This window comes from Sapajus apella, unplaced genomic scaffold (assembly GCF_009761245.1).
Source record: "Sapajus apella isolate SASKATOON/1434 unplaced genomic scaffold, GSC_monkey_1.0 scaffold14, whole genome shotgun sequence".
NCBI classification, from domain to species: domain Eukaryota; kingdom Metazoa; phylum Chordata; class Mammalia; order Primates; family Cebidae; genus Sapajus; species Sapajus apella.
Genome location: NW_022436954.1, coordinates 4,988,443 through 5,013,658, shown reverse-complemented (window position 1 = coordinate 5,013,658; position 25,216 = coordinate 4,988,443). Strand labels below are relative to the sequence as shown.

At 41.0% G+C, this 25,216-nt stretch overlaps 1 protein-coding gene and 1 non-coding gene across 3 annotated transcripts in view; both read left to right on the top strand.

The window, feature by feature from the left end:
• Nucleotides 1-25,216, top strand: part of PACS1 (phosphofurin acidic cluster sorting protein 1) — a 188,870-nt gene that overhangs the window by 53,310 nt on the left and 110,344 nt on the right. The gene's annotated exons all lie outside the window — the stretch shown is intronic.
• Nucleotides 24,103-24,208, top strand: LOC116555228. Its single transcript, XR_004270431.1, has one exon. It is a non-coding gene; the product is annotated as a small nucleolar RNA U13 (small nucleolar RNA).

Here is a 25,216-nt window from a genome sequence, read left to right as displayed (position 1 = left end):
ATGGTGGTTTCATGGGTACTCATCAAACTTTTCATTTAAGTGTGCGTATTTTATTATATGTAAATTATACTGTAATAGGTCAATTTAAAAATTGATTAAAATTAATAAGGGGCCAGGTCTGGTGGCTCACACCTATAATCCCAGCACTTTGGAAGGCCAAGGTAGGCAGATCACCTGAGGTCAGGAGTTTGAAACCAGCCTGACCAATATGGTGAAATCCCATCTCTACCAAAAATACAAAAATTAGCCGGGTGTGGTGGCACGTGCTTGTAATCCCAGCTACTTGGGAGGTTGAGGCAGGAGAATCGCTTGAAACCCAGGAGGTGGAGGTTACAGTGAGCTGAGATCACGCCACTGCACTCCAGGCTGGGTGACAGAGCAACACTCCATCTCCAAAGAAAAAAAAAAAAAGGTAATAAGATTTTTTTTTTAGGTATTATTACTTTTTTTTAAAATAGAGAAGATGGCTGATCACTAGCAGCTCAGGATTGTAGCTTCCAGTGAAAGCACAGTGAACGAGAGGATGCCACACTTTCAGACGAATTTTTGTTGCTCCTGCACCAGGACATTCCCAGCGGAGGAGCCCCACGGGTCGCCAGCGTGACTCTTGTGGCTGGCGAGGCAGTTTTGCCTCTGCCTTGGTGTGCGGTTCTTGGTGCAGAGTCAGAAAAGCACCATCAATCATAACGCCGCTGTTTTGGCTGGCGCAGTGGGTTGCTCAGATTTTAGCACCAGGAATCAACAAGTTCGACGTCCACTCAGAAACCCAACTATAAAGACAGTAATTATGAAGACCACAGATGGATAAATCTATAACGAAGGGAAGAAACCAGCCTAAAAAGGCTGAGAATACCCAAAATCAGAACGCCTCTCCCTCTACAGGGCATCACAGTTCCTCATCAGCAACGGAACAAGGCCTGATGGAGAACGAGTGTGTTCCATTAACAGAAGCAGGCTTTAAAAGGTGGATGATAAGAAACTTCTGGGAATTAAAAGAACTTGTTCTAACCAATGCAAAGAAACTAAGAACCTTGAAAAAAGGTTTGACGAAATGTTAACAATAACACACAGTTTAGAGAGGAATATAAGTGAATTAATGGAGCTGAAAAACACAACACAAGAACTTTGCGAAGTACGCACAAGTTTTAACAGCCGAATTGATCAAGCAGAAGAAAAGATATCAGAAGTCGAAGACCAACTTAATGAAGTAAAACGAGAAGACAAGATTAGCGAAAAAAGGATAAAAAGGAACGAGCAAAGTCTCCAAGAAATATGGGACTATGTGAAAAGACCTAATCTACACTTGATAGGTGTACCTGAATGTGATGAAGAGAATCAATCCAAGCTGGAAAATACGCTTCAGGATATTATTCAGGAAAACTTTCCCAACCTAGCAAGGCAGGACAATACTCAACTCCAGGTAATACAGAGAACACCACAAAGATATTCCTCAAGAAGACCAACCTCAAGGCACATAATCGCCAGATTCACCAGGGTTGAAATGAGAGAGAAAATACTGAGGGCAGTCAGAGAGAAAGGTCAGGTTACCCATAAAGGGAAGCCTATCAGGCTCACAGCAGATCTCTCAGCAGAAACCCTACAAGCCAGAAGAGAGTGGGGGCCAATATTCAACATCCTTAATGAAAAGAACTTTCAACCCAGAATTTTGCATCCAGCCAAACTAAGCTTCATAAGCGAAGGAAAAATAAAATCTTTTGTGAACAAGCAAGCACTCAGAGATTTCATCACCACCAGGCCTGGTTTATAAGAGCTTCTGAAAGAACCACTACACATAGAAAGGAACAACCAGTATCAGCCTTTCTAAAAAATACCAAAAAATAAAAAGCATCAACATAATCAAGAATTTACATCAACTAATGGGCAAAACAGCCAGCTAACATTAAATGGCAGTATTAAACTCACATATATTATTATTAGTTCTAAAGTTAAATCGACTAAATCCCCCAATCCAAAGACACAGACAGGTAAAAAAAAAAGCCAAGACCCATTGGTATGCTGCATCCAGACCCATCTCACATGCAAGGATACACAAAGACTCAAAGGGATGGAGATAGATTTACCAACCAAATCGAGAGCAAAAATAAATAAATAAATAGAAAGCGAGAGTTGCAATTTTTGCTGATAAAATAGACTTTAAAGTAATAAAGATCAAAAGAAGCAAAGAAGGATATTACATAATGATAAAAGGATCAATGTAACAAGAAGAGCTAAAGATCCTAAATATATACGCACCCAATACAGGAATACCCAGATATATAAGACTTATAAAGAGACTTAGACTCCCACACAATAATAGTAGGAGACTGCAACATCAATATTAGACAGATCAATGACACAGAAAGTTAACAACGATATCCAGGACTTGAACTCAGATCCGGAACAAGTAGATTTAATTAACATTTATAGAACTCTCTACTTTAAATACACAAAATATAAGCTCTTATCAGTATCACATCACATCTATTTACAGGTTTAAATGAAATATTGGTTGGCTGCTTGTTAGTTATTTTCTTCCCTCATTTTTTTTCTCATGTCTCTATTATTAACCACAATTATAGGCATACCCATTTTTAGACCGCATTCTAGCCCGGGCAATAAAGCAACACCCCTGTTCTCTCTCCCTCTTCCTCTTCCTCTCTCTTCCTCTCCTTCATTCTTTTTTTTTTAATTCCTCCTTTTTCTTTCTTTCTTTCTTCTTCTTTAAAAAAAAAAAAAAAAGAATTAGGCCTAACTGGACCTCAATCCCCATATTGCCACTACTTTCTACTTGTATGACCTTACCAAGTTTTCTAGCTCATCTGTCAAATGCAAACATAAACATTTGTTTTATAGAGTAATAAATAAATAAATAAATAAAAATAAAAAATAAAAAATAAATAAAAAAAAAAGAAAATAGAGACGGGGCCTAATTATGTTGCCCAGGCTGGCCTTGAACTCCTGGGCTCAAGCAATCCACCTTCCTCAGCCTTCCAAAGTGTTGGGATAATGGTGTCAGCCACTGAGCATGGCTAATAAGAAGGTTTTTTGTGTATTATGCACATAGTGTAGAATCAGTAGTTTCAAAGGTGTGAGGCACCCGGCACTGCCAGGCAATAGGGATTACCTGGCTTGTGCTGCATCTTTAATTTTTCCCTCCACCTAAAGTTAATTTTATCATTCATAATTCTGATTTTGCAGTAGTGTCTCTAATTTCTCCTTGCAGCTGTAGAGTCAACTTGAATTTTGTGATGTTTGTCCATGAGTCTGTCATCCAAAGGATATGCATTTTTATGCTATAATAAATTATGTTAGGAGGACATCTACCCATTTTTGATGATAATTTTTTAAACATTCAATTGGCTGCACAATAATAGTCAAGACCTACGGGTACACGTGAGGTGAAAACAATTCAGTTGGATTCTAATTTTGATTTATTTTCCATCCAGTCTAGCAACCAACCAACCAACCAGTCAGCCAGTCAGCATTTATGGAATGTATCATTTGGACCATCCACTGGGTTGGGTTTTGGGTTCATGAGGATGAATATGATACAGTCCTGCCCTAAAGGATATAACTTTCAGGGTGAAAAGATAGCTGTGTATATGTGTAATTTCAGCAGTATTACAAAAGCCATGGTCAAAGTGGTGCAAGATACAATATAGTAGGCCACATTTATACATGTTGGCCTCCTCCCTCCCTCCCCACTAGCTTCCTTCCTTACCTGATAAGTCAAATGAATCAAATGCCAGGCAGTTTGGAAAGGAGAATTGAAACATAAGGAAACTTCCTTCTGTCCCTATAAATTTTTAATTTTTTCTTTCAAATAAAAATTTCAAATAAAAAATTATTTTTACAATACCATTATATTGACATTGCAAGGGTCCCTGGTATTTTTATTGTTTTCTGTTATTGTCATGTTGTGTCTCTTCTCCCATTCCCATCCCACTCCCATTAGCATCTTATCTGATGTGTATAATATGTATCCTTGGATATATGTGTATCCTTATATGGTGTTTTTAAAATAAATTTATTTAAATAGTATTACTTGATAATTCTCATTCTCATTCTTTCTTCATTTAAAACTATGTTTTTAAGTTCTGTTGGTGTTGTGTTTATATAATGCTTTTAGCCACTGCATTGTATTTTTCTTGCTTTATCTACTGCATTTTAGTTATCTGTTCCCCTAGTGACGGACACCTCGTTTGTTCTCCCTGTACCACAAACAATGCTCTGCTGGTGTGGTGGCTCACACCTGTAATCCCTGTACTTTGGCAGGCTGAGGCAGAAGGATCGCTTGAGCCCAGGAGTTCAAGACCAACCTGGGCAATGTGACAAAAACCCCGTCTCTACCAGAAAGTAAAAACTTAGCTGGGCATGATGGCATGTGCCCGTAGTCCCAGCTACCAGCTACTTAAGTGACTGAGGTGGGAGGATCGCTGAAGCCCAGGAGGTTGAGGCTGCAGTGAGCCTTTTTGTGCCACCACTGCACTCCAGCCTGGGCAACAGAGTGAGACTGTCTCAAAAATAAAATAAAACTGGCCGGGCGCGGTGGCTCAAGCCTGTAATCCCAGCACTTTGGGAGGCCGAGGCGGGTGGATCACGAGGTCAAGAGATCGAGACCATCCTGGTCAACATGGTGAAACCCCGTCTCTACTAAAAAACTACAAAAAATTAGCTGGGCATGGTGGCACGTGCCTGTAATCCCAGCTACTCAGGAGGCTGAGGCAGGAGAATTGCCTGAACCCAGGAGGCGGAGGTTGCGGTGAGCCGAGATCGCGCCATTGCACTCCAGCCTGGGTAACAAGAGCGAAACTCGGTCTCAAAAAAAAAAATAAATAAAATAAAATAAAATAAAACTGAATAAATTAGTAAGAAAATTCTCATATATGTCTTCTTATGAACTTATACAAGAATTTCTCTGGCTAAATACCAACCAGTGTAATTGTTGGGTCACAGAGTATAATCATATTTAATTTCACTAAGTAATGCATGATTGCTTAATTTGTATTTCCACTACTAAGTGCAGTCCTTAGTGTTTGACTTTAAAATTTTTGTGAATTTGGCAGGTTTTACATGTTATTAATATCTTGTTTTAACTCACGTTTCTCTGATTACTAATGAGTATGCCTAGATTTCTGTATATACTAAGTAGTCTTCAGATTTTTCCTTTATGAATGACCTAGTCATATCATTTTTCCATTTTTCCAGTGCAGTTTCTTATATATTCTAGCTATTAATCCTAAGGCAGTTATAAGTGTTGCAGATGTCTTCTGTCCCTCATCTACCTGCTAACTTTGTTCATGGTGTCTGTTCAGCAGAAATCCTTTGTTTTAATTTAGACGTTTCCTTTGGTTTTTCTGTTTATAAAGATTTGTGCTTTTTGATGTCTTACTTAAGAAATCTTTTCCGGGCCAGGCGTGGTGGCTCATGTCTGTGATCCTAGCATTTTGGGAGGCCAAGATGGAAGGATTGCTTGAGGCCAGGAGTTCGAGACCAGCCTGGGCAACATAGCGAGACTCCATCTCTATTAAAAAAAAAAAAAAGAAGAAATTATCCTCTATTTTCTTCTAATTAGGTTTATGTATGTCTAAAATTGACATCTCCAGTTTGATCTTTTCTCTGATCTCTAAATTTGTATACTCGCTGTCTACTGGATAGCCCCACCTAAATATCTAATAGATATTTCAAACTTAGCATTGCCAAAACAGATCTCTTTATTTTATACCTTTCTCACTAAAAAAAGAAATCTGTTCCTCTCCCAATCTTTATTCATCTAAATACACTTATTCCTCAGTATCTGTTGGGCATTGGTTCCACGAGCAGCCCTCCACAAGGGATACTGATATAGATTAGCTTTGTGTCCCCACTCAAATCTCATCTTAAATTGTAATCCCCAGATGTTAAGGGAGGAACCTGGTGGGAAGTGATTGGATTATGGGACTGGTTTCCCCCATGTTGTTCTTGATAGTGAGTGAATTCTCACAAGATCTGATGGTTTTATAAACGGTAGTTTTTCCTGTGCTCTCACACACCTCTCCTGCCACCATGTGAGAAAGTCCATGCTTGCTTCCCCTTCGCCTTCGCCATGATTGTAAGCTTCCTGAGGCCTCTCTACCTTGTGGAGCTGTGAGTCAATTAAAACCCTTTATAAATTACCAAGTCTCGTGTAGTATCTTTAAAGCAGTGTGAAAACGGACTAATAAAGATTCCAAAATCCATGGATACTTAAGTTCCTTCTATATGACACTGTATTTGCATATAACCTAGACACATCCTCCCCCATACTTTAATCTCTTGTATACTTATATACTTAATACAATGTAAATGCTATGTAAATTGTTGTTAATACTGTGTATTATTTAGGGAATAAAGAAGAAAAGAAAAAACATGTTCAGTACAGATACAACAAGCCTTTTTTTCTCCATATATATATATATATATATATATATATATGCATATTTTTTGAGATGGAGTTTCGCTCTCTTGCCCAAGCTGTGGTGCAGTGGTGGGATCTCAGCTCACTCCCAGGTTTAAGTGATTTTCATGCCTTAGTCTCCCGTGTAGCTGGGAATACAGGCATGTGCCACCACGCCCAGCTAATTTTGTATTTTTAGTAGAGATGGGGTTTCACCGTGTTGGCCAGGCTGGTGTTGAACTCCTGAAGTCAAGTGATCTGCCTGCTTTGGCCTCCCAAAATGCTGGGATTACAGAAGTGAGCCATGGTACCTGGCTTTTTTCCAAAATATTTTTGATCCATGGATATGGAACCTGTGGGTACAGAGGGCTGACTGTAAGTGGCACTGCCTTCCACCCTGTTGCTCAAGCCAAAAACCCAGGAGTCATCTTTGCTTTTTTTCATGCTCAGCATGTGCAATCTATCAGCAAGTTCTATACATTCTGACTCCAGAAAATTTCTTGAATCTGTCTCTGGCTCTTTATTGCCTCCTGCTGCTACTCTAACCCATGTCACCTGTCTTTTGTATGGCCATTATTACTCTGCGTTTCAGGATTTTTTTGTTGCATTTATTCATCTCAGCTTTATAGCTAGCTTTGCGAGATAGAGCACTAGGTCTGGCGGGCCATATGCTGCCAGATGGAGGAGTTGAGTTTCTTCCCTATGTTCTGCTCATTGGCTTCACTAGTGGCCGCTGGAGGCATTGCTCTGCATTGATGCTTGGGGCAAAGGATCTTGCCAACCTCTATGCAGGTCATTGGAACAGCTGATAGTGTCCGTGATTTATAAGGTAATGTAGCTCAAGAGATGTCATTGAAAGATTTTTGCCTGCCAGCAGGTCTGAGTCTGAAGAACATGCCAAGGCTAGGGTGGCGCTATCAGAGCCTCCGATTCCTGGGTTCAAGCTGTCCTCCAGAGTAGCTAGGACTATAGGCACACACCACTACACCCAGCTAACTTTTCAGTTTTTTTAATAGAGATGGGGTCCACATCTGTTGTTCAGGTTGGTCTGGAACTTCTGGCCTCAAGTGATCCTCCTACTTCAGCCTCCCAAAGTGCTGGGATTACAGGTGTGAGCCACCGCACCCACTAGACCTCTTTGTTAAATGTACTTTAAAGCAATGCTTTCTTCCTTTTTTCTCTTCACAAATTTAATTATTTATAAAGCTATCGAATGGAAAGAAACTGGATTAGCAAGCCAGAAGGATACTTGTCCTGGCTAAGTGTGATACTCGGCCAGTTATTGACTTCCTTATTCAGATACCTGTGATACACATGCCATGTTTATTCTAATTTCTTAAACATATGAGAACCAAGCTTTAACATATGCATAAAATGCCTATTTCTGAGGCATTTATCACATTGTCATTGTTCCAGTTTCCTCTCTGCCCTCCCTGAAATCCCCAGTAGCGTAATTCTTCCCCATCCCTGTGTCTGAAGTCCACTGTCCCACTGTGTGTTGCTGCCATTGACTGTCCTGAGGCTGGCTGAGTTTCAAAAGCAGCAGTGATGAATTTATTTTTCTTTCTTTCTTTTTTTTTTTTTTTTTTGAGATGGAATCTTGCTCTGTCGCCCAAGCTTGAGAGCAGTGGTGCGATCTTGGCTCACTACAACCTGTGCCTCCTGGGTTCAGGTGATTCTTGTCCCTTAGCCTCCCTAGTAGCTGGGACTACAGGCATGTGCCATCATGCCCAGCTAAGTGATGACATTTCTTCCAATTTCTCTGGCCCTCCCTACTTCTGGAAACCAAATGACACACTACCTATCATTGCCATTTCTGATTTGGATACACAAATATAGGGACAGATGGGTGTGTGTGTTTGTTTTTGATGTTTTTTTTTTTCTCTGTTAATCTGGCTGTAAAAGCATTTCTAATGTCTTATAGTTTAGTATGTGTTCCCAATTTGGGAGCAGGCTATACACCTGGAAGTCCAGTTAGGTAGGGCTCCCTGTACCCTGGTGCCAGGGAGTTAGTTGTTCTGACCGATGGTGCCCCCTGATGGCCTGTGTAGAAACTCAGTCATGGTGTCATCTTCCTCTTTCTCACCGTCTTGGGGGATTCCCTTCACTCCCCAGCATTTGCTCACTTTTATTCTGTCTTGAATCTTAGGTAATTGTGCCTGAGATAATCCTTCTTATCTCCTCTTTGGGTTTCTTATTTCTTCTCTTATTTATTGCTCTCTTACCTCAAAGATACCTTATTTTGGCTGAGCGCAGTGGCTTACTCCTGTAATCTCAGCACTTTGGGAGACTGAGGCATGTGGATCACCTGAGGTCAGGAGTTTGAGACCAGCCTGGCCATTGTGGTGAAACCCTATTTCTACTCAAAAATTAGCAGGGCTTGGTGATGCAGCTACTCAGGAGGCTGAGGCAAAAGAATGGCTTGAACCCAGGATGTGGAGGTTGCAGTGAGCTGAGATCACACCACTGCATTCCAGCCTGGATGACAGATACAGACTCCATCTCAAAAAATATATTTATATCATTTTTTCTTACCACTCATTTTTTTTATTATATTTTGAACTAAAAGTGTTTCCCAGTCATGGCTAAAAAGTACTTGGTGGCATGTCCATATCAAAAAGAAAGGAAGCCCTCGATTTTGAAGAGACATTAGAAGCCATGCTAAAAACTCATGGTTGCCAACTTCAGGAGCTCTGAGATAGGTAAGGTGCCCCCTTCATAATCTTTATGGGTTTTTGTTCCTCAGCTTTCTCCAACTAAAATTGCTTTGGTTTAAGCTTTAGAATGCAAAGTAAATGAAAGTTCTTCATTTTAACTTTAGTTGATAAATTACTAGTATTACAGAGGGAATTTCTGCATGGAAAACATGTCAGCGCTGCTGCCCAGACACACCATGCATGGGTTCAGCATGCATGATGGCTGCCTGAGACCAGCCTCCTCCCTGCTAGTCTCCTCTCCTGTGCCCCCCCTTTTTTTTTTGAGACAGAGCCTTGCTCTGTCACCCAGGCTGGAGTTCAGTAATGTGATCTCAGCTCAGTGCTACCTCCACCTCCTGAGTTCAAGCAATTCTCCTGCCTTAGCCTCCCAAGTAGCTGGGATTACAGGCACCTGCCACCACACCTGGCTAATTTTTATATTTTTAGTAGAGGCAGGATTTCACCCTATTGGCCAAGCTGATCTCAAACTCCTGACCTCAAGTGATCCACCCACCTTGGCCTCCCAAAGTGCCGGGATTACAGGCGTGAGCCACTGCACCCGGCCTTCTGCGCTCCTCTTAACACGGTTTCAGATTCTGCCCAGGTGCCTTCCAGACTAGCTTCTGGAACACTGTCCACCTGTCAGTTGAATTCTTGAACTATTGATTTGTCTGTGATTTTTAGCTTGTAATTGGACTGTTGTAAATGACGTAGAGACATAAGTATGTCCCACAGGTTATGTGGCTATGCTACTGAGACCTCACACTCAACCCTCCAGCCCTAATTCACTCTCTTTCAAAATTGTGCTTTTGCTGTCAGTGTCTGGGGAGTCCAGGAGAGTAATGTGAAATAGGACTGCCCAGTTCCACTACCACACACACACATGACAAAAACCGAAACAAACTAAAATACTCCTGAGTGTAGGACTTATGATTTAACAAAACCTTCATATCCTCTTCCATCCCCACTCCAGAGAGCACCATACTTTGAATAAAAATCTAGGAGCGATAAACACCGTGGCTTCCAGTCTTTACAGAGCTGTGAGAGCCCATCGTTATTTGATTTATTTTCCTTTTTCCAGAGTGGACGTAGGCTTTAAATAGAAGTGCATAATTTCAGGGTTTTAAGCATCCTCAATAATCATGCGGTTTAGTTTCCCATCTCATGCTTTCCAAAAATATCATACAAGTTGTCCCTCATCTAGCCTTGGCCTGAGTGCTTCCACTGAGCAACAATTCAGCACTTGTTAAAGCAGGCTCATTCCATTGTATGGACTGCCCAAATCATTAGTAAGTTCTGTATGTTCAGCTAAAACTTAACTCATGGGAATTTCCGCCATGAGTCCTGATTCAATCATTTGTAGCAATGAATGACTCCGTTTTTTCACTCCCACAAAAGTAGCCTTCCGCTATTGGAGGACAGCACCCAGCCTCTGTAGTCCCTCCAGACTCAGTGTTGCCCATGTTTCCCTTGGCTTGTTGGGCTTTTTTCTTCTTGATTTTTGGGGATTTTTGAAAATAGCCCTGTGTCTTGGATATGAGTCACAAGTTGCCCCCCCCACCCCTGCTCCCATTCTGTCATTTGTCTTCAAGCTCTGTTTATGCTGGTGTTTTGCAGAATTTTTTCTTTAATGTAATAAAATGTCGCCATCTTTTAAAAATGGCCTCTGGACTTCATTGGTTTTAATTTTATTCATACTTATAAAGGCCTTGTCTACTTGAGGCTGTTTAAAAAATACCCATATTTTCTGTTAGTACTTACATGGATTTGTGTGTGTTTGTGTTTGTGTGTGTGTACTTAAATCTTTTATGCATCTAGAATTTATTTTAAGATAAGATGTGAGGTAGGGGTTCAAATTAGTTTTTTTCCAGCTAGCTGCCTAGTTACTCCAACATTATTGAATTATTCATTTTTTTCTGCTGATTTGAAATGCTATTATATTAAATTCATGGCACACTTTTGGATCTATTCCTAGAATGTTTCCATATGTTTTACTGCCAAGCAAACCACCACATACATCTTATACCTTCATTATTGAAATTTTTAACCTAAATGTAAAACTTGTTATGTGCTTACCTCGTTAAGTGTCCAGCCTGGCATCCAGCCAGTCAGGATGGTTTGACTCTGCTTCTTCCTGCCTCATCAGCCTCCTCTTTTGTGCTACCTGCCGGTTAATAATCACCTCTTACGTTGTTATCCAGGCCATTGACAAGGAGTGACAATAATGTTGGCCGTTGTAGGGCTGTTCTTTGCACTCCAGTGGAGAGCCATTACTCACTCTTTCCTATTTTAAAAATGCAGCATGATAGGTTAAAAAGTGTGGCCGGGGGTGGTGGCTCACGCCTGTAATCCCAACACTTTGGGAGGCCAAGGCAGGCAGATCACGAGGTCAGGAGCTCAAGGCCAGCCTGGCCAATGTGGTGAAACCCCGTCTCTACTAAAAATACACCAGGCGTGGTGGTGCATGACTATAGTCTCAGCTACTTAGGAGGCTGAGGCAGAAGAATCCCTTGAATCCGGAAGGCAGAGGTTGCAGTGCGTCGATTGTGCCACTACACTGTACCTGGGCGACAAAGCAAGACTCTGTCTCAAAAAAAAGAACTTAGGGTTTTGATTTCAGTTGCAGGACTAAATTTGAGCATCCCTTCTATATTCATTGTTTCTCAGACTTTAATGTGAACAGGAATAACCTGAGAATCTTGTTAGAATGCGAATTCCTTTTTGTTTTTTAACTGAGTCTTGCTCTTGTCGCCCAGGCTGGAGTACAATGGCATGGTCTCGGCTCACTGCAACCTCTACCTCCCAGGTTAAAGTGATTCTCATGCCTCAGCCTACCAAGCAGCTGGGATTACAGGCGCCCACCACCACACCCAACTAATTTTTGTATTTTTAGTGGAGACAGGGTTTCACCATGTTGGCCAGGCTGGTCTCGAACTCCTGACCTCTTGCCTATTGTGCATAGTGCTGCAGTAAACATGGGAGTGCAGAGACCTCTTTTATGTACTGATTTTCTTTATTTGGGGAATAAACCCAGCAGTGGGATTGCTGGATTGTAAGGTCTCTATTTTTAGTTTTTTTGAGGAACCTCCAAACTGTTCTCCATAGTGGTTGTAAAGTTGCAAATATTGACAGTAGTTACTTAAGTAGTGCCAAACTACAGGAGAAGGCCTGCTTGTATTTCATTTAAGGTTTTTACTACACAAGAGGGAGAAGGCCTCCTTGTATTTCACAAAACCAACCTTTACCCACATACTAAATCTAATAATGTGGTTTTTGTTCAAAATGCAACTCTTATGTAGTAAAAACCTTAATTGAAAGTGCACCAGGCCGGGCGCAGTGGCTCAAGCCTGTAATCCCAGCACTTTGGGAGGCCAAGGCGGGTGGATCACGAGGTCAAGAGATCGAGACTATCCTGGTCAACACGGTGAAACCCCGTCTCTACTGAAAATACAAAAAATTAGCTGGGCATGCTGGCGCGTGCCTGTAATCCCAACTACTCAGGAGGCTGAGGCAGGAGTATTGCCTGAACCCAGGAGGCGGAGGTTGCGGTGAGCTGAGATCGCGCCATTGCACTCCAGCCTGGGTACAAGAGCGAAACTCCGTCTCAAAAAAAAAAAAAGAGAAAGTGCACCATAGTTCAGTGCTTCTCAAACTCTAATGTGGGTAAGAATCTCCTGGGTATCTTGTTAAAATGCAGATTGTGATTTCAGAAGGCCTGGGTTGAGGCCTGAAATTCTGCATTTCTGACAAGCTCTTAGGGGGTGCTGAAGCTTGAGCTCTACAACTGTACCTTGCAAACCAAGGAGATTTTTGAACTCTAGTTCAGAACTTTTCCTAACAGATGAGAGTTTTGGTTAGGAATTATTGGAGAAGTTCTTCATGGATTTTACTTCAGCAAACAGGGAAAGATGCTTTATATATGCGTGACCTGCCTTTTTCACAAAAGCCAGTGATAGATTCCCAACCACAGACCTCCCAGACTCAGGCATGACTTGTACTCTGCTGTCACAGTGCACGGCTGAGAGAGGGATGCCCATTTGGTGGAACTCTTTGTTTTATTATTTTTTTAAATGTGTGAATAGGCAATACATTCACAAGTTCAAAATTCAAATGATATAGAAAGAGATACATGGTTAGTTGCGTCCTCACCTTAATTCCCCATCTGCTCAGTTCCCAAATCCTGCCAAATTAGTACTTTATTAGCTTCTTGTGTGTCTTTCCAACTGTTTTTATGTATATACAAGCAAACATAAATATATATAATTATATATAATGTCTTTCTCTCACCTTAAAACAAATTAATGTTAACATACTATGAACATTGTTCTGCACCTTGATTTTCATTTTTAATGAAAAAATTAATGTTGGAGATCTTTCCACATGTCCACATGAAGAGCTTTCTTTGTTTTCTTTCAACAGCTTCATAGTATGTTATTGTATGGATCTACCATAATTAACTAGACTGACTTACTGATGGACTTTAGATTGTTTCCAATTTCTTGCTATTAAAATGCAAGAATAAATTCACATTCATATATTTTATGCACATTACACATTTTATTTAGCAATATGATTCTGTTTAATGAAGTCTTAAAATTTTATGTATCTTGAACTTTTCATATTTAATGAATTATTATTTTTATGTCTTTAAGTTCTCCTTTGATGAGTTTGGAAGACATTTTCACCTTCCTGTTATTAACACAGAACAGATTTAATATATTTGTATGCATTTTTCCTTTTTTTTCCTAGAGACAGGGTCTCACCATGTGGCCCAGGCTAGAGTGCAGCAGTGCAGTCAAAGTTCATTGTAGGCCAGCCACCATTGCTCATGCCTGTAATCCCAGCAGTTTCAGAGGCCTAGGCAGGGATGTATCAGCTGAGGTCTGAAGTTCGAGGCCAGCTTGACCAACATGGTAAAACCCCAGCTCGACTAAAAATACAAAAATTAGAAGGGCATGGTGGTAGGTGCCTGTAGTACCAGTCACTCAGGAGACTGAGGCAGGAGAATCACTTGAACCCGGGAGGCGGAGGCTGCAGTGAGCCAGGATCACACCACTGCACTCTAGCTTGGACAACAGACCAAGACTCCATCTCAAAAAAAAAAAAAAAAAACTCATTGTAACCTCAAACTTCTGGGCTCCAGTGATCCTCCTGCCTCAGCCTCCTAAGTAATGGGGCCTACAGGCATGAACCACCACACCTAGTTAATTATTTTCTGTTGTTTTTTTTTTTTTTTTTTTTGTTGTAGAGATGCAGTTTTTGTTTTGTTTTGTTTTTATTACGGAGTCTTACTTTGTCACCCAGGCTGGAGTGCAGTGGCACAATCTTGGCTCACAGCAACTTCCGCCTCCCCAGTTCAAGCAATTCTCCTGCCTCAGCCTCCCGAGTAGCTGGGATTACAGGCGCCCACCACCATGCCCAGCTAGTTTTTCTAATTTTAGTAGAGATAGGGGTTTCACCATGTTGGCCGGGCTGGTCACGAACTCCTGACCTCAAGCGAAGCAATCTGCCCACCTCGGCCTCCCAAAGTGCTGGGATTATAGGCATGAGTCGCCACTTCAGGCCAAAGATGCAGTTTTGATGTGTTGTCCAGGCTGCTGTCCTCAGCTCAACTGATCCTCCTATCCCACCTCCCAGAGTGCTGGGATTGTAGGTATGAGTCACTATGCCTAGCTGGGCTGCATATATTTTTTCCAAAACCCAGGTGTAAAATGTGTTCATCTCTTAAGAATCAGTTTTTTGTTTTTTGTTTTTTTTGTGTGTGAGATGAGGTCTCGCTCTCTCACCCAGGCTGGCGTGCAATGCCACAATCTTGGCTCACTGCAACCTTCACCTGATTCTCACGAGTAGCTGGGACCACAGGCACTGCCACCACGCCCAGCTAATTTTTTGTATTTTTAGTAGAGACAGGGTTTTGTCATGGTGCCCAGGCTGGTCTTGAACTCCTGAGCTCAGGCAGTCCTCCCACCTTGACCTCCCAAAGTCCTGGTACTACAGGCATGAGGCACTGCCCCTGTCTTATCAGCATTTTATTTAAAAAAAAAAAAAAGAGGAAGAGATAATTGCTGTCAAAACTTGATAGACCTTTCCATTTAAGCTGAATGGCAGTAGGGCTCCTGAAAAAAGAGAAGACATTTCGTGACCAGCCTGGGCAACATAGCGAGACCTTGTGTCTACTAAGAGACAAAAAGGGAAGAAGGTTCAAGCTGTTGCCATTAAACACTGCTTCTCTCAGGAAAGTAGCCCCACAAGTCTTGGGTTTCTCTGAATGATGTCTTGGGTTTTAACACCATCCCCTTACTTGTTAGCCACCTTCATGGAAAAAACCCACAATCCATGAATATTTGTCATCTGGCATACCATTACTGGGTAAACAAAATGAATCACAAGCTGGGGCTTAAATAGAAATTCCATTATTTACAGACAGGTCAGATTAATCTATCTAGGAAGGGCAGTGAAAGAGGCTATTTTTTCTGATGCTGCTTTTTAAACTGCAGTCAGGTGGTGCTTTAATGAAAATGCCAAAGAAAAAGAGTGATTTCCCTCCCAAGCAGCATTAGATTATAGTGTTGTCAGGAGTCTTGCAATTGAATTCCCTTCTTGTAATCAATTCCACCTTATCAGTTAACTCTACTTGTAATGGACTGCTGGCTTCAAGAGACTTAGTCTGGATTATTTAAAACTTATTGCTGTAAAGGAGACATCACCTTTGGCATTTCCCCTTTTCAGATGGAGCATCCCCTGTTGGAGCACTTTGGAGGCTGCGGTGTTGTGAGCTCTGCCCTAGCTAGGAGGGGTTCTGGAGCAGGTTCGAAACTGCAGAGCAAAGGCTCCTTTGTCTGCCTGATGCCAGCATGCTGCATGTTCTCCATAGGCGGGGGCTGAGTCCTTGTTAGTGCTGTTACTGCATTTCCCATTCACATTTGCCTGTCATGTTCTACCACTAACCTCAGGGAAGAAATGACTGGGAAATTTAGTTTGCCATGATGTTTGCCCTGATTCAATGTATGATACTTAGTTTGGGAAGCCATTTGCTGTTGAAGAACTTTCTTTTTTTCAGATAGAGTCTCACTCTGTCACCCAGGCTGGAGTGCAGTGGCATAATCTCTGCTCACTGCAACCTCTGCCTCCTGGGTTCAGGCAATCCTCATGTGTCAGCTTCTCAAGTAGCTGGGTTTGTAGGCACACACCATCATGCCTGGCTAATTTTTATATTTTTAGTAGAAACAGGGTTTCGCTATGTTGACCAGGGTGATCTTGAACTCCGGAGCTCAAGTGATCCTCCCACCTTAGCCTCCCGAAGTGCCAAGATTACAGGTGTGAGCCACTGTGCCTAGCCCCCGTTGAAGACTTTTGTGAGACCAAAAAAAAAAAAAAGCATTTTAAGAAGTTTCATAAGTAATATTGGAATTAATTTAGGGTGGACTGTGTAGATAAATGTCACAAACAACGGTGTCAACCTAGTAACAGTATTGAAAAATGCTTTTAATTTTATGAGGTGCATATTCATAGAACTAAGAGTCAGAAGTTCTTGAACCTTGATTCCTCTTTGCCTCTTACTGATAATGGACTGTATTTAGCTTTTTCTTGTGTTGGGTCCTTATCAAAGAATGAGAAGACTAATAGTAATATGTATTTGCTGAATGACAAGAGCTAGCCAGGTGATGTGCAGTTTTCGTAGGGTAAGGTACAGCAGTATGAACCATTTCTATAACAAAAAGAAAATGTATCATGTTGACAGAGTGAACAAAGTTTTTCAGAGAAAAGCCTTCTGTGTATATTTGTATACACAGAGAAGGCTATCAGGGCTGTCCTTTCTCACATGTGAGAATGAAGGTGAAACTTGCTCCCGATGCTTAGATAAGACTTGAAGGAAACACAGGTGTTTGTTTGCTTTTTTTTTTTAGACCAGATAGAGTTGTGCAGCAGTCTTTTACATTTTACATGCTCAAGACCTAGAAGTGCATGGTATAATAGCTTAGACAACTGGTGTGAAGTATGTTCACTATTGTTTGTTTGTTTGTTTTGTGGTGGATCTCGCTGTGTCACTCAGGCTGGAGTGCAGTGGTGCAATCTCAGCTCACTGCAACCTCCGCCTCCCAGGTTCAAGTGATTCTTCTGCCTCAGCCTCCCAAGTAGCTGGGATTACAGGCACATGCCACGACACTCAGCTAATTTTTTGTATTTTTAGTAGAGACAAGGTTTCACCATGTTGGCCAGGCTGGTCTCAGATCACCTCGGGTGATCTGCCCACTTCGGCCTCCCAAAGTGCTGGGATTACAGATATGAGTCATTGTGCCCAGCCTGTTCATTATTCTTGATGATCTCACATTTGACTTACAATGCACTTTCATATCATGTGATGGGGTGATACATTTGAAGATGAAAGAGGGCATTTAAAAGTAGCTGAGGACAGAATCAGGACTTTAGTAGTTAGAGTGAGGAAGTCAGAAAATCTTTCCCCCCAAAACAACAATAATACTGGACAAAATTGTGAAAAGCAACTGTTTCAGGGCTCTAGAAATAGAATAAATGCAAGAGATAAATGGAGAAGCATTTATCCATGAGAAACTGCCAAACTTTGGGTAAGAACAATGGGAGGCTTTGACATCCTTGCCTACAATGGTGGGGGTTACTCCCATCCCCTCATATCATTGGTGTGATAGTTCTGTCAGGATGGAACAGGCCATGAAAACTAGGAGCTTGGCTGCCAGAGGGAACTTGCTTGATTTGGAGCAGGTGAAAAGCCCCTGTCCGGTGGCATTGACAGTGAAAGTAATGACCCTCACTAGCAAGAGAACAAGGAAAGCCAACAGTTCTGGTAGTGAGAGAGCTATCCCAAGTGGGTCAGGCAACAGACTGGCAAAGTAGCCAAAAACGTAATTAACAGAGATCCTGGAAATGAGACAGTTATAGAGGGCTTTGAAGGGCTTTCCACACATTTCTGGCTGACTTAGAAGCCCCTGCACACATGCAGGTAAGACTAGAGAGATCCCATGGTACCCACTTGTCCCAGGCTGACTGGGAATCTGCATGAATGTGTAGAGGAAATGCAGGAGGGCTAATCTAAAAGTAAAAGTGGGATAGACCTGAAAACTCCTTGAACTTTGTGCTCCTTAACCCTGCACAGATCCATGGGGCAGAGGCTGGAAGCCTAGCAGGCTCAAGAAATGTGAACACCACCTTTAACCGATCATTGCTTGATCACTAAGCTGTGTGTTAGCAAGTCAGGCTTAAAAATAAAAACAATAATTTGAAAAGAAAATAAACTGGGGGAAAAAAAGAAAAGAACCTGAGTAGAGATATCAAATGACCACACATCACAAGGGAGACAGATTTTGTAGATTTAGTCAAGGCAGATTACTAAAGAAATAAAAAACACATAAAAAATTACAATTGAGAGCTGCTATAATATGTTCTCTAAAACATCTAGTTTGTTTCTTTTTTATTATGATGCAACGTGTCTGTAAGGAATGGCTACAAATAACAATAACGGGACAGAAAACCAAGAAAGAGTGGTTCATATTTAGGGAAGATAGTCAATAGAAACTGTCTCTGAGTAAGCCTGGATGTTAGATTTAGTAAACAAAGACCTCAACACTGCTATTATAGATATGTTCAGGAAATAAAGGAAACTATGTTATGTTTAAATATTTAAAGAAATGTATGATGACAGTGACTCAATAAATCTCAATAAAACATAGAAACTATAAAAAAAGAACCAAATGCAAATTCTGGAGATGAAAAATACAGTAACTAAAATGCAAAATTCACTGCAGGGATTCAACAGTAGATTTGAGGCACAGCAGAATCAGGCCGGGAGCGGTGGCTCATGCCTGTAATCCTAGCACTTTGGGAGGCCGAGGCAGGTGGGTCACAAGGTCAGAAGATCGAGACTCTTCTTACCAACATGGTGAAACCTCATCTTTACTAAAAATATAAAAATTAGCTGGGTGTGGTAGCACGCATCTGTAAGTAATCCCAGCTACTCGGGAGGTGGAGACTGCAGTGAGCCAAGATTGCTCCACTGCACTCCAGCCTGGCAACAGAGTGAGACTTTGTCTCCAAAAAAAAAAAAAAAAAAGTCAGTGAACTCAAAGATAGATCAATAGAAATTGCCAGTCTGAAGAATCTGAGAGGAAAAAATGAACAGAGCCTCAGAGATCTGTGGGACATCAGGCATACCAGCACATGTGTCACAGAATTCTACAAGGAAAGGAGAGGAAAGGGCAGAGAAAAAAATTTGTGAAGTAGTAATAGCGAGAAACTTCATACATTTGATGAAAATTGTGAATCTATGAAAACTTCAAATTGTATAAATATTGAGGGATCTACATCTAGGCATATCCTGGTCAAATTATTGACAGGCAAAGACATAAAGAGGCCAGGCATGGTGGCTCACACCTTTAATCCCAGCACTTTGGGAGGCCGATGCGGGCAGATCATTTGAGGTCAGGAGTTCGAGACCAGCCTGGCCAATGCAGTGAAACCCCATCTCTACTAAAAATATAAAAATTAACTAGGTGTGGTGGTGTATGCCTATAGTCCTACCTACTTGTGAAACCAAGGCAAGAGAATCACTTGAATCAGGAAGTGGAGGTTGCAGCGAGCTGATATCACACCACTGTACTCCAACCTGGGCAATTAAGTAAGACCCTGTCTTTAAAAAAAAAAAAAAAAAAAAAGGAATGTCTTGAAAGCAAGACAAAGGTAACTCTTCAAGTTTTTAATTATAACAGTATGAATGTTTGCTGACTTCTCAGCAGAAACAGTGTAGGACAGAAGGCAATGGAACAACATATTTAAAGTGCTGAAAGAAGAAAACAAAATCAAAATTTTTATAATCTAGCAAAAGTATTCTTCAAAAATGAAGGCAAAATAAAGGCATTCCTAGATAAAGAAAGACTAAGAATTACTTGCTACCAGATCTACCTGAAAGAAGTTTTTGGACTGAGAGGAAAATTCTACTAATGGACAGTAATTCAGATCCACAAGAAGAAAGGAAGAACACCAAACTGCCGAATGTATGGGTAAATGTAAGATAATGTATAAAAATAGCTGAGGCTCAAAGTAGTAAAGAATGTTCTTCTGGCAAGAGGAATGTGATAACAATGGAAACTTTGGTAGACTTAAAGGAATAAAGAATGCTAAAAATAGTAAACATATAGGTAAACATAACAAATTTCTAATGTTGTAATTTTTCTAAGTGGTAATTGACAGTAAAAAGCAAAAATGATAACAATATATTATGGTGTTAAAACATGTAGAATACATAGTAGAAGGGTCCTGGAGGCTGGGAAGGGTAGAGAGGAATGGGTAGGAAGTGGGGTTGGTTAATGGGTACAAAAAATAGTTAGAATTAATAAGACCTGACATTTGCTAGCACAACAGGGTGACTATAGTTAGAAGTAATTGTAATATAAAAATAACTAAGTATAATTATTGCCTGTAATACAAATGAATGCTTGAGATGATGGATACCCCATTTACTCTGATGTGATTATTATGCATTACATGCCTATATTAGGGTATCTCAAATAACTCATCAATATATACACCTTCTATGTACCCACAAAATAAAAAAATAAATTTTTAAAATGTAGAAATGAAATATACGGCCGCAATAACAGAAGACACGAGGAAAAAAAATACCTGAGACTCTCTTGTAGTTTGTTGAGTGTAATTGGCATAATCCTTTGGAAAGCTAGTTGGGCAGTAGCCATTAAATATTTACTTTTTAAAACTCAATTATTATTATTATTATTTTTTTTTTATTTTTGGACAGGGTCTCACTCTGTTGCCCAGCTAGAGCGCAGTGGTGTGATCACAGCTCACTGCAGCCTTGAACTCCTGGGCTCGAGTGATCCTCTCAGCTCAGCCTCCCAAGTAGCTGGGACTACAGGCACACACCAGCATGCCTGGCTAATTTTTGTATTTTTTGTAGAGATGGGTATCTCATGTTGCCCAGGCTGGACTCTCATTCCTAGCTTCAAATGATCCTCTTGCCTCGGCCTCTGAGAGTGCTGGCATTACAGGTGTGAGCGCCACACCCTGTCTTGCCCTTAAAAATTTAAATGTTTAATCCTTTTGACTTAGCACTTTCTTGTAAGAACTTATATGATAGAAACACTACAATAACTTTGTAATAACTAAAACCTATAAAAAAGTCAAATGTCCATTAAAAAGGGAGTGATTAAGTAAGTAGTATATTTATTTTGACTAAATATTATAACCATTAAAAAGAAGAAATTTGGGGCGGGTGCGGGGGCTCATTCCTGTAATCCCAGCACTATGGGAGGCCAAAGCTCACACATCATTTGAGGTCAGGTGTTCGAGACCAGGCTGGCCAACATGGTGAAACCTCATCTCTACTGAAAATAAAAAAATTAGCTGGGCATGTTGGCACATGCCTGTAATCCCAGCTACTCATGATGCTGAGGCACGAGAATCACTTGAACCCGGTAGGTGGAAGTTTCAGTGAGCCAAGATCACATCACTGTACTCCAGTCTGGGCAACAGAGTGAGGCTCCATCTCAAAACAAAAAAGAGTGATGTCACTGTATATGTTTTAACATGGAAAGGTGTCCACTTAACAGTTGCTAAATGTGATACATTTGGTTTAAAAGAGATTGAAAGTATACTCAAAAGTGTGCGTGAGCATGTGCACATGCACACACGCTTTTTTTTTTTTTAATTGAGTTTTGCTCTTGTCACCCATGCTGGAGTGCAATGGCATGATCTTGGCTCACTGCAACCTTTGCCTGCTGGGTTCAAGCGATTCTCCTGCCTCAGCCTCCCAAATAGCTGGGACTACAGGCTCAATGGTTATTTTTGGGAGAAAGAGCTAGCTACCATGCCTAGCTAATTTTTGTATTTTTATCAGAGACAAGGTTTCACCATGTTGGCCAGGATGGTCTCGATCTCTTGACCTTGTGGTCTGCCTGCCTTGGCCTCCCAAAGTGCTGGGATTACAGGCCTGAGCCACCGCGCCTGGCCAAGTAAGGTGTTATTTTTAAAAACCCAAAAAGTAAAGTAAATTACTTTCTGTTGGATTAGAGGAAATTTCCATTAAGGGAGATTGAGTGAAGTGGTTCATAAACCCTTTTACAGATAACAATTAAAAGATCTGAGTAAAATATAAGAAACAACTGAAAGCATCCAAAAGCTGTCCCTAGAACTTGAAGGAGAGTTGACTCCTGAAACACTATAATAGAAGGAGGAAGAATTGTAAATTTCTTACTTTTTTGCCAGAAGTTATGCATTATTACCCATGGTGTCTTCAGTAGAATGAAATGACAGTGGAAAACTATAGTCTTTCAGATGGGAGGTGCCAGAGAAGAGAAGTCAGAGATGGAAGAGAAGCTGGAAACTTCAGGGGGAGTCCTGGAAACAGGAGAGAACTACAGAAAGGGTGAGGCCCCACATCTGAGTGAAAATGCTGCCCAAGTTCCTGGTTGACAGTTAAACTCCAGATGTATAGGTGAGATCCCAAGGAGCTCAGCAAAACAAAAACAAAAATGAAAAACCAGCCAACCAATGAAACAAGCAAAGCAAGCAGGCAGAGGCCAGAGAGGAATCTACCCTTAAAAGACAGATCTATACTAGATGAGATCTGTGAGTGTCATGCTTTTTAAAATAGTATATCCCTAAATTGTGAACAGTGCAGCCATGGAAAGTTAAAGCTCTATTGGCTTGCGGTTTAGAGGAAAAACCCTAATAATTGCCCAAACAGCTGAAAACTTAGGAGGAAATCACAAGAACACAAAAATCACAGAGTGTGAGTCCCTAAATCTGAATATGATCAGCCTAAATCCTTAGCTGTCTGCCAAATTATACAGGAGCATGGAAGATGCCAGGGAGCCAGGCTAGATGCTGTAAGAGTTAAGCAGATATAGCAGCTGCTGCATACGATAGGAGAGACAGTTGGCGGTTTGAATCCAGGCAAGTTAACTGCCTACTAGAATATAAAAAAAGAAAGTCCTCAGAAGAACACAGTAGAACCCAGAGTTGCTATAACATCTTATCTACAATGCCAAGTTTTCAATCTACAATTACTAGACATGTAAATAAAGTGGAAAGTGTAACTCACAGGAAGAAAAGCAATCCGTAGAGCCTGACTCTGAGTGTCTAACTGGGTATAGTGTTGGATTTTGCAGGCAGACTGGAAAGCAGCTATCCTGTGATCAAAGAATTATAGGAAAATTTGATCAAAGAATTAAAGGAAAAATAAGTGAACAGATAGAGAAATTGTAACAAAGAAATGGAAACAAAAACTGGAAGTTGTAGAGCTCAAATAAGTAATAGCTGAAATAAAAATTCACTGGAAGCTGGGTGCAGTGGCTTATACCTATAATCCTACAACTTTGGGAGGTCAAGGCAGGAGGATCACTTGAGCTCTGGAGTTTGAGACAGCTCAGACAACACAGTCAGACCCCATCTCTACAAAATAGTTTTAAAATGAATCAGGCATGGTGGTATGTGCCTGTAGTCCCAGCTTCTTGGGAGACCGAGGTGGGAGGATCACTTGAGCCCAAGAGATTGAGGCTGCAGTGAGTTGTGATCATGCCACTACACTCCAGCCTGGCTGACAACATGTCTCAAAAGGTAAAGTTCACTAGATATGCATAACAGTGGTTTTGAAATGACAGAGAAAAGAATCTCTGCCCTTGAAGATAGGTCAGTAGAAATTATCTCATTCACTGAAGAGAGGAGCAAAGATTGAAGAAAAGTGAGTAAAGCCTCAGAGACTTGTAGGACAATATCCAGTAGCCTAATATAAGTATACCTGGAGTCCTAGAAAAGGAAGGAGAAAAATAGGCAAAAAACAATATTTGAAGAAATAATATCCCCAAACTTCTCAAATATGGTGGAAAACACTATAGATTCAAGAAGTTCAGTGGAGTCTAAGCACAAAGAAAATGCACTCTTAGGCACATCATAGTCAAATTGCTGAAACCAAAGATAAAAAGAAAATCTTTAAGGCAGATAGAGATTTTTTTGCAGCTCATGAGTGTGATGATATTGAGTGTTCATGCACATGTATGAGGTGTGCCACCCTCTGAACCTTGTAACAACATCAGCAATTACCCCTCTGACCTGAGCTTGTGAGGGGGAGGGGAAGCAGATAGAGAAAAGTGACACATTACATAAAAGGGATCAGTGTTACAAATATGACTGACTTTTCATCAAAAACAATGGAGGCCAGAAGACAATGGAACAGTATAGTCAAATACTGAAAGAAAAACCCTGTCAACCAAGAATCCAGTATCCAGAGAAACACATTTTCAAAAATGAGGGCTAAAGACATTTTCAGAAATCAAAAATTGAGAGAATTCATCACCAGCAGGCTTACACTAAAATAATTTTTCAGAATGAAGGCAAATGATACCAGATGGTAGCTCACCTGCAGGAAGAAATGAAGAGCACTGGAAATAGTAAATATGTAGCTAAATATAAAAGACTATGTATTTTTTATCTCTAATTTTTTTTTTTTTTTTTTTTTGAGACGGAGTTTCGCTCTTGTTCCGCAGGCTGGAGTGCAATGGTGCGATCTCGGCTCACCGCAACCTCCGCCTCCTGGGTTCAGGCAATTCTCCTGCCTCAGCCTCCTGAGTCGCTGGGATTACAGGCACGTGCCACCATGTCCAGCTAATTTTTTGTGTTTTTAGTAGAGACGGGGTTTCACCATGTTGACCAGGATGGTCTCGATCTCTTGACCTCGTGATCTACCCGCCTCGGCCTCCCACAGTGCTGGGATTACAGGCTTGAGCCACCGCGCCCGGCTATCTCTAATTTCTTTAAGATACATATGATTTTTTTTTTTGAGATGAGGGTCTCACTCTGTTGCTGAGGCTTGAGTGCATTGGCTGTTCACAAGGACAGTTATGGTGCACTATAGCCTTGAACTCCTGGGCTCAAGCTGTTGTCCTGCCTCAACCTCCTGAGTGTCTAAGACTACAGGCGTGTGCCACTGTGCCTGCTGGTGACATAAGAAACACGATTTTAAAGCACAGTGTAACACTATAGTGCTGGGTTTATCATATACACATAGGCTGGTTACAGAGGCTCACACCTGTAATCTCAGCACTTTGGGAGGCCAAGGTGG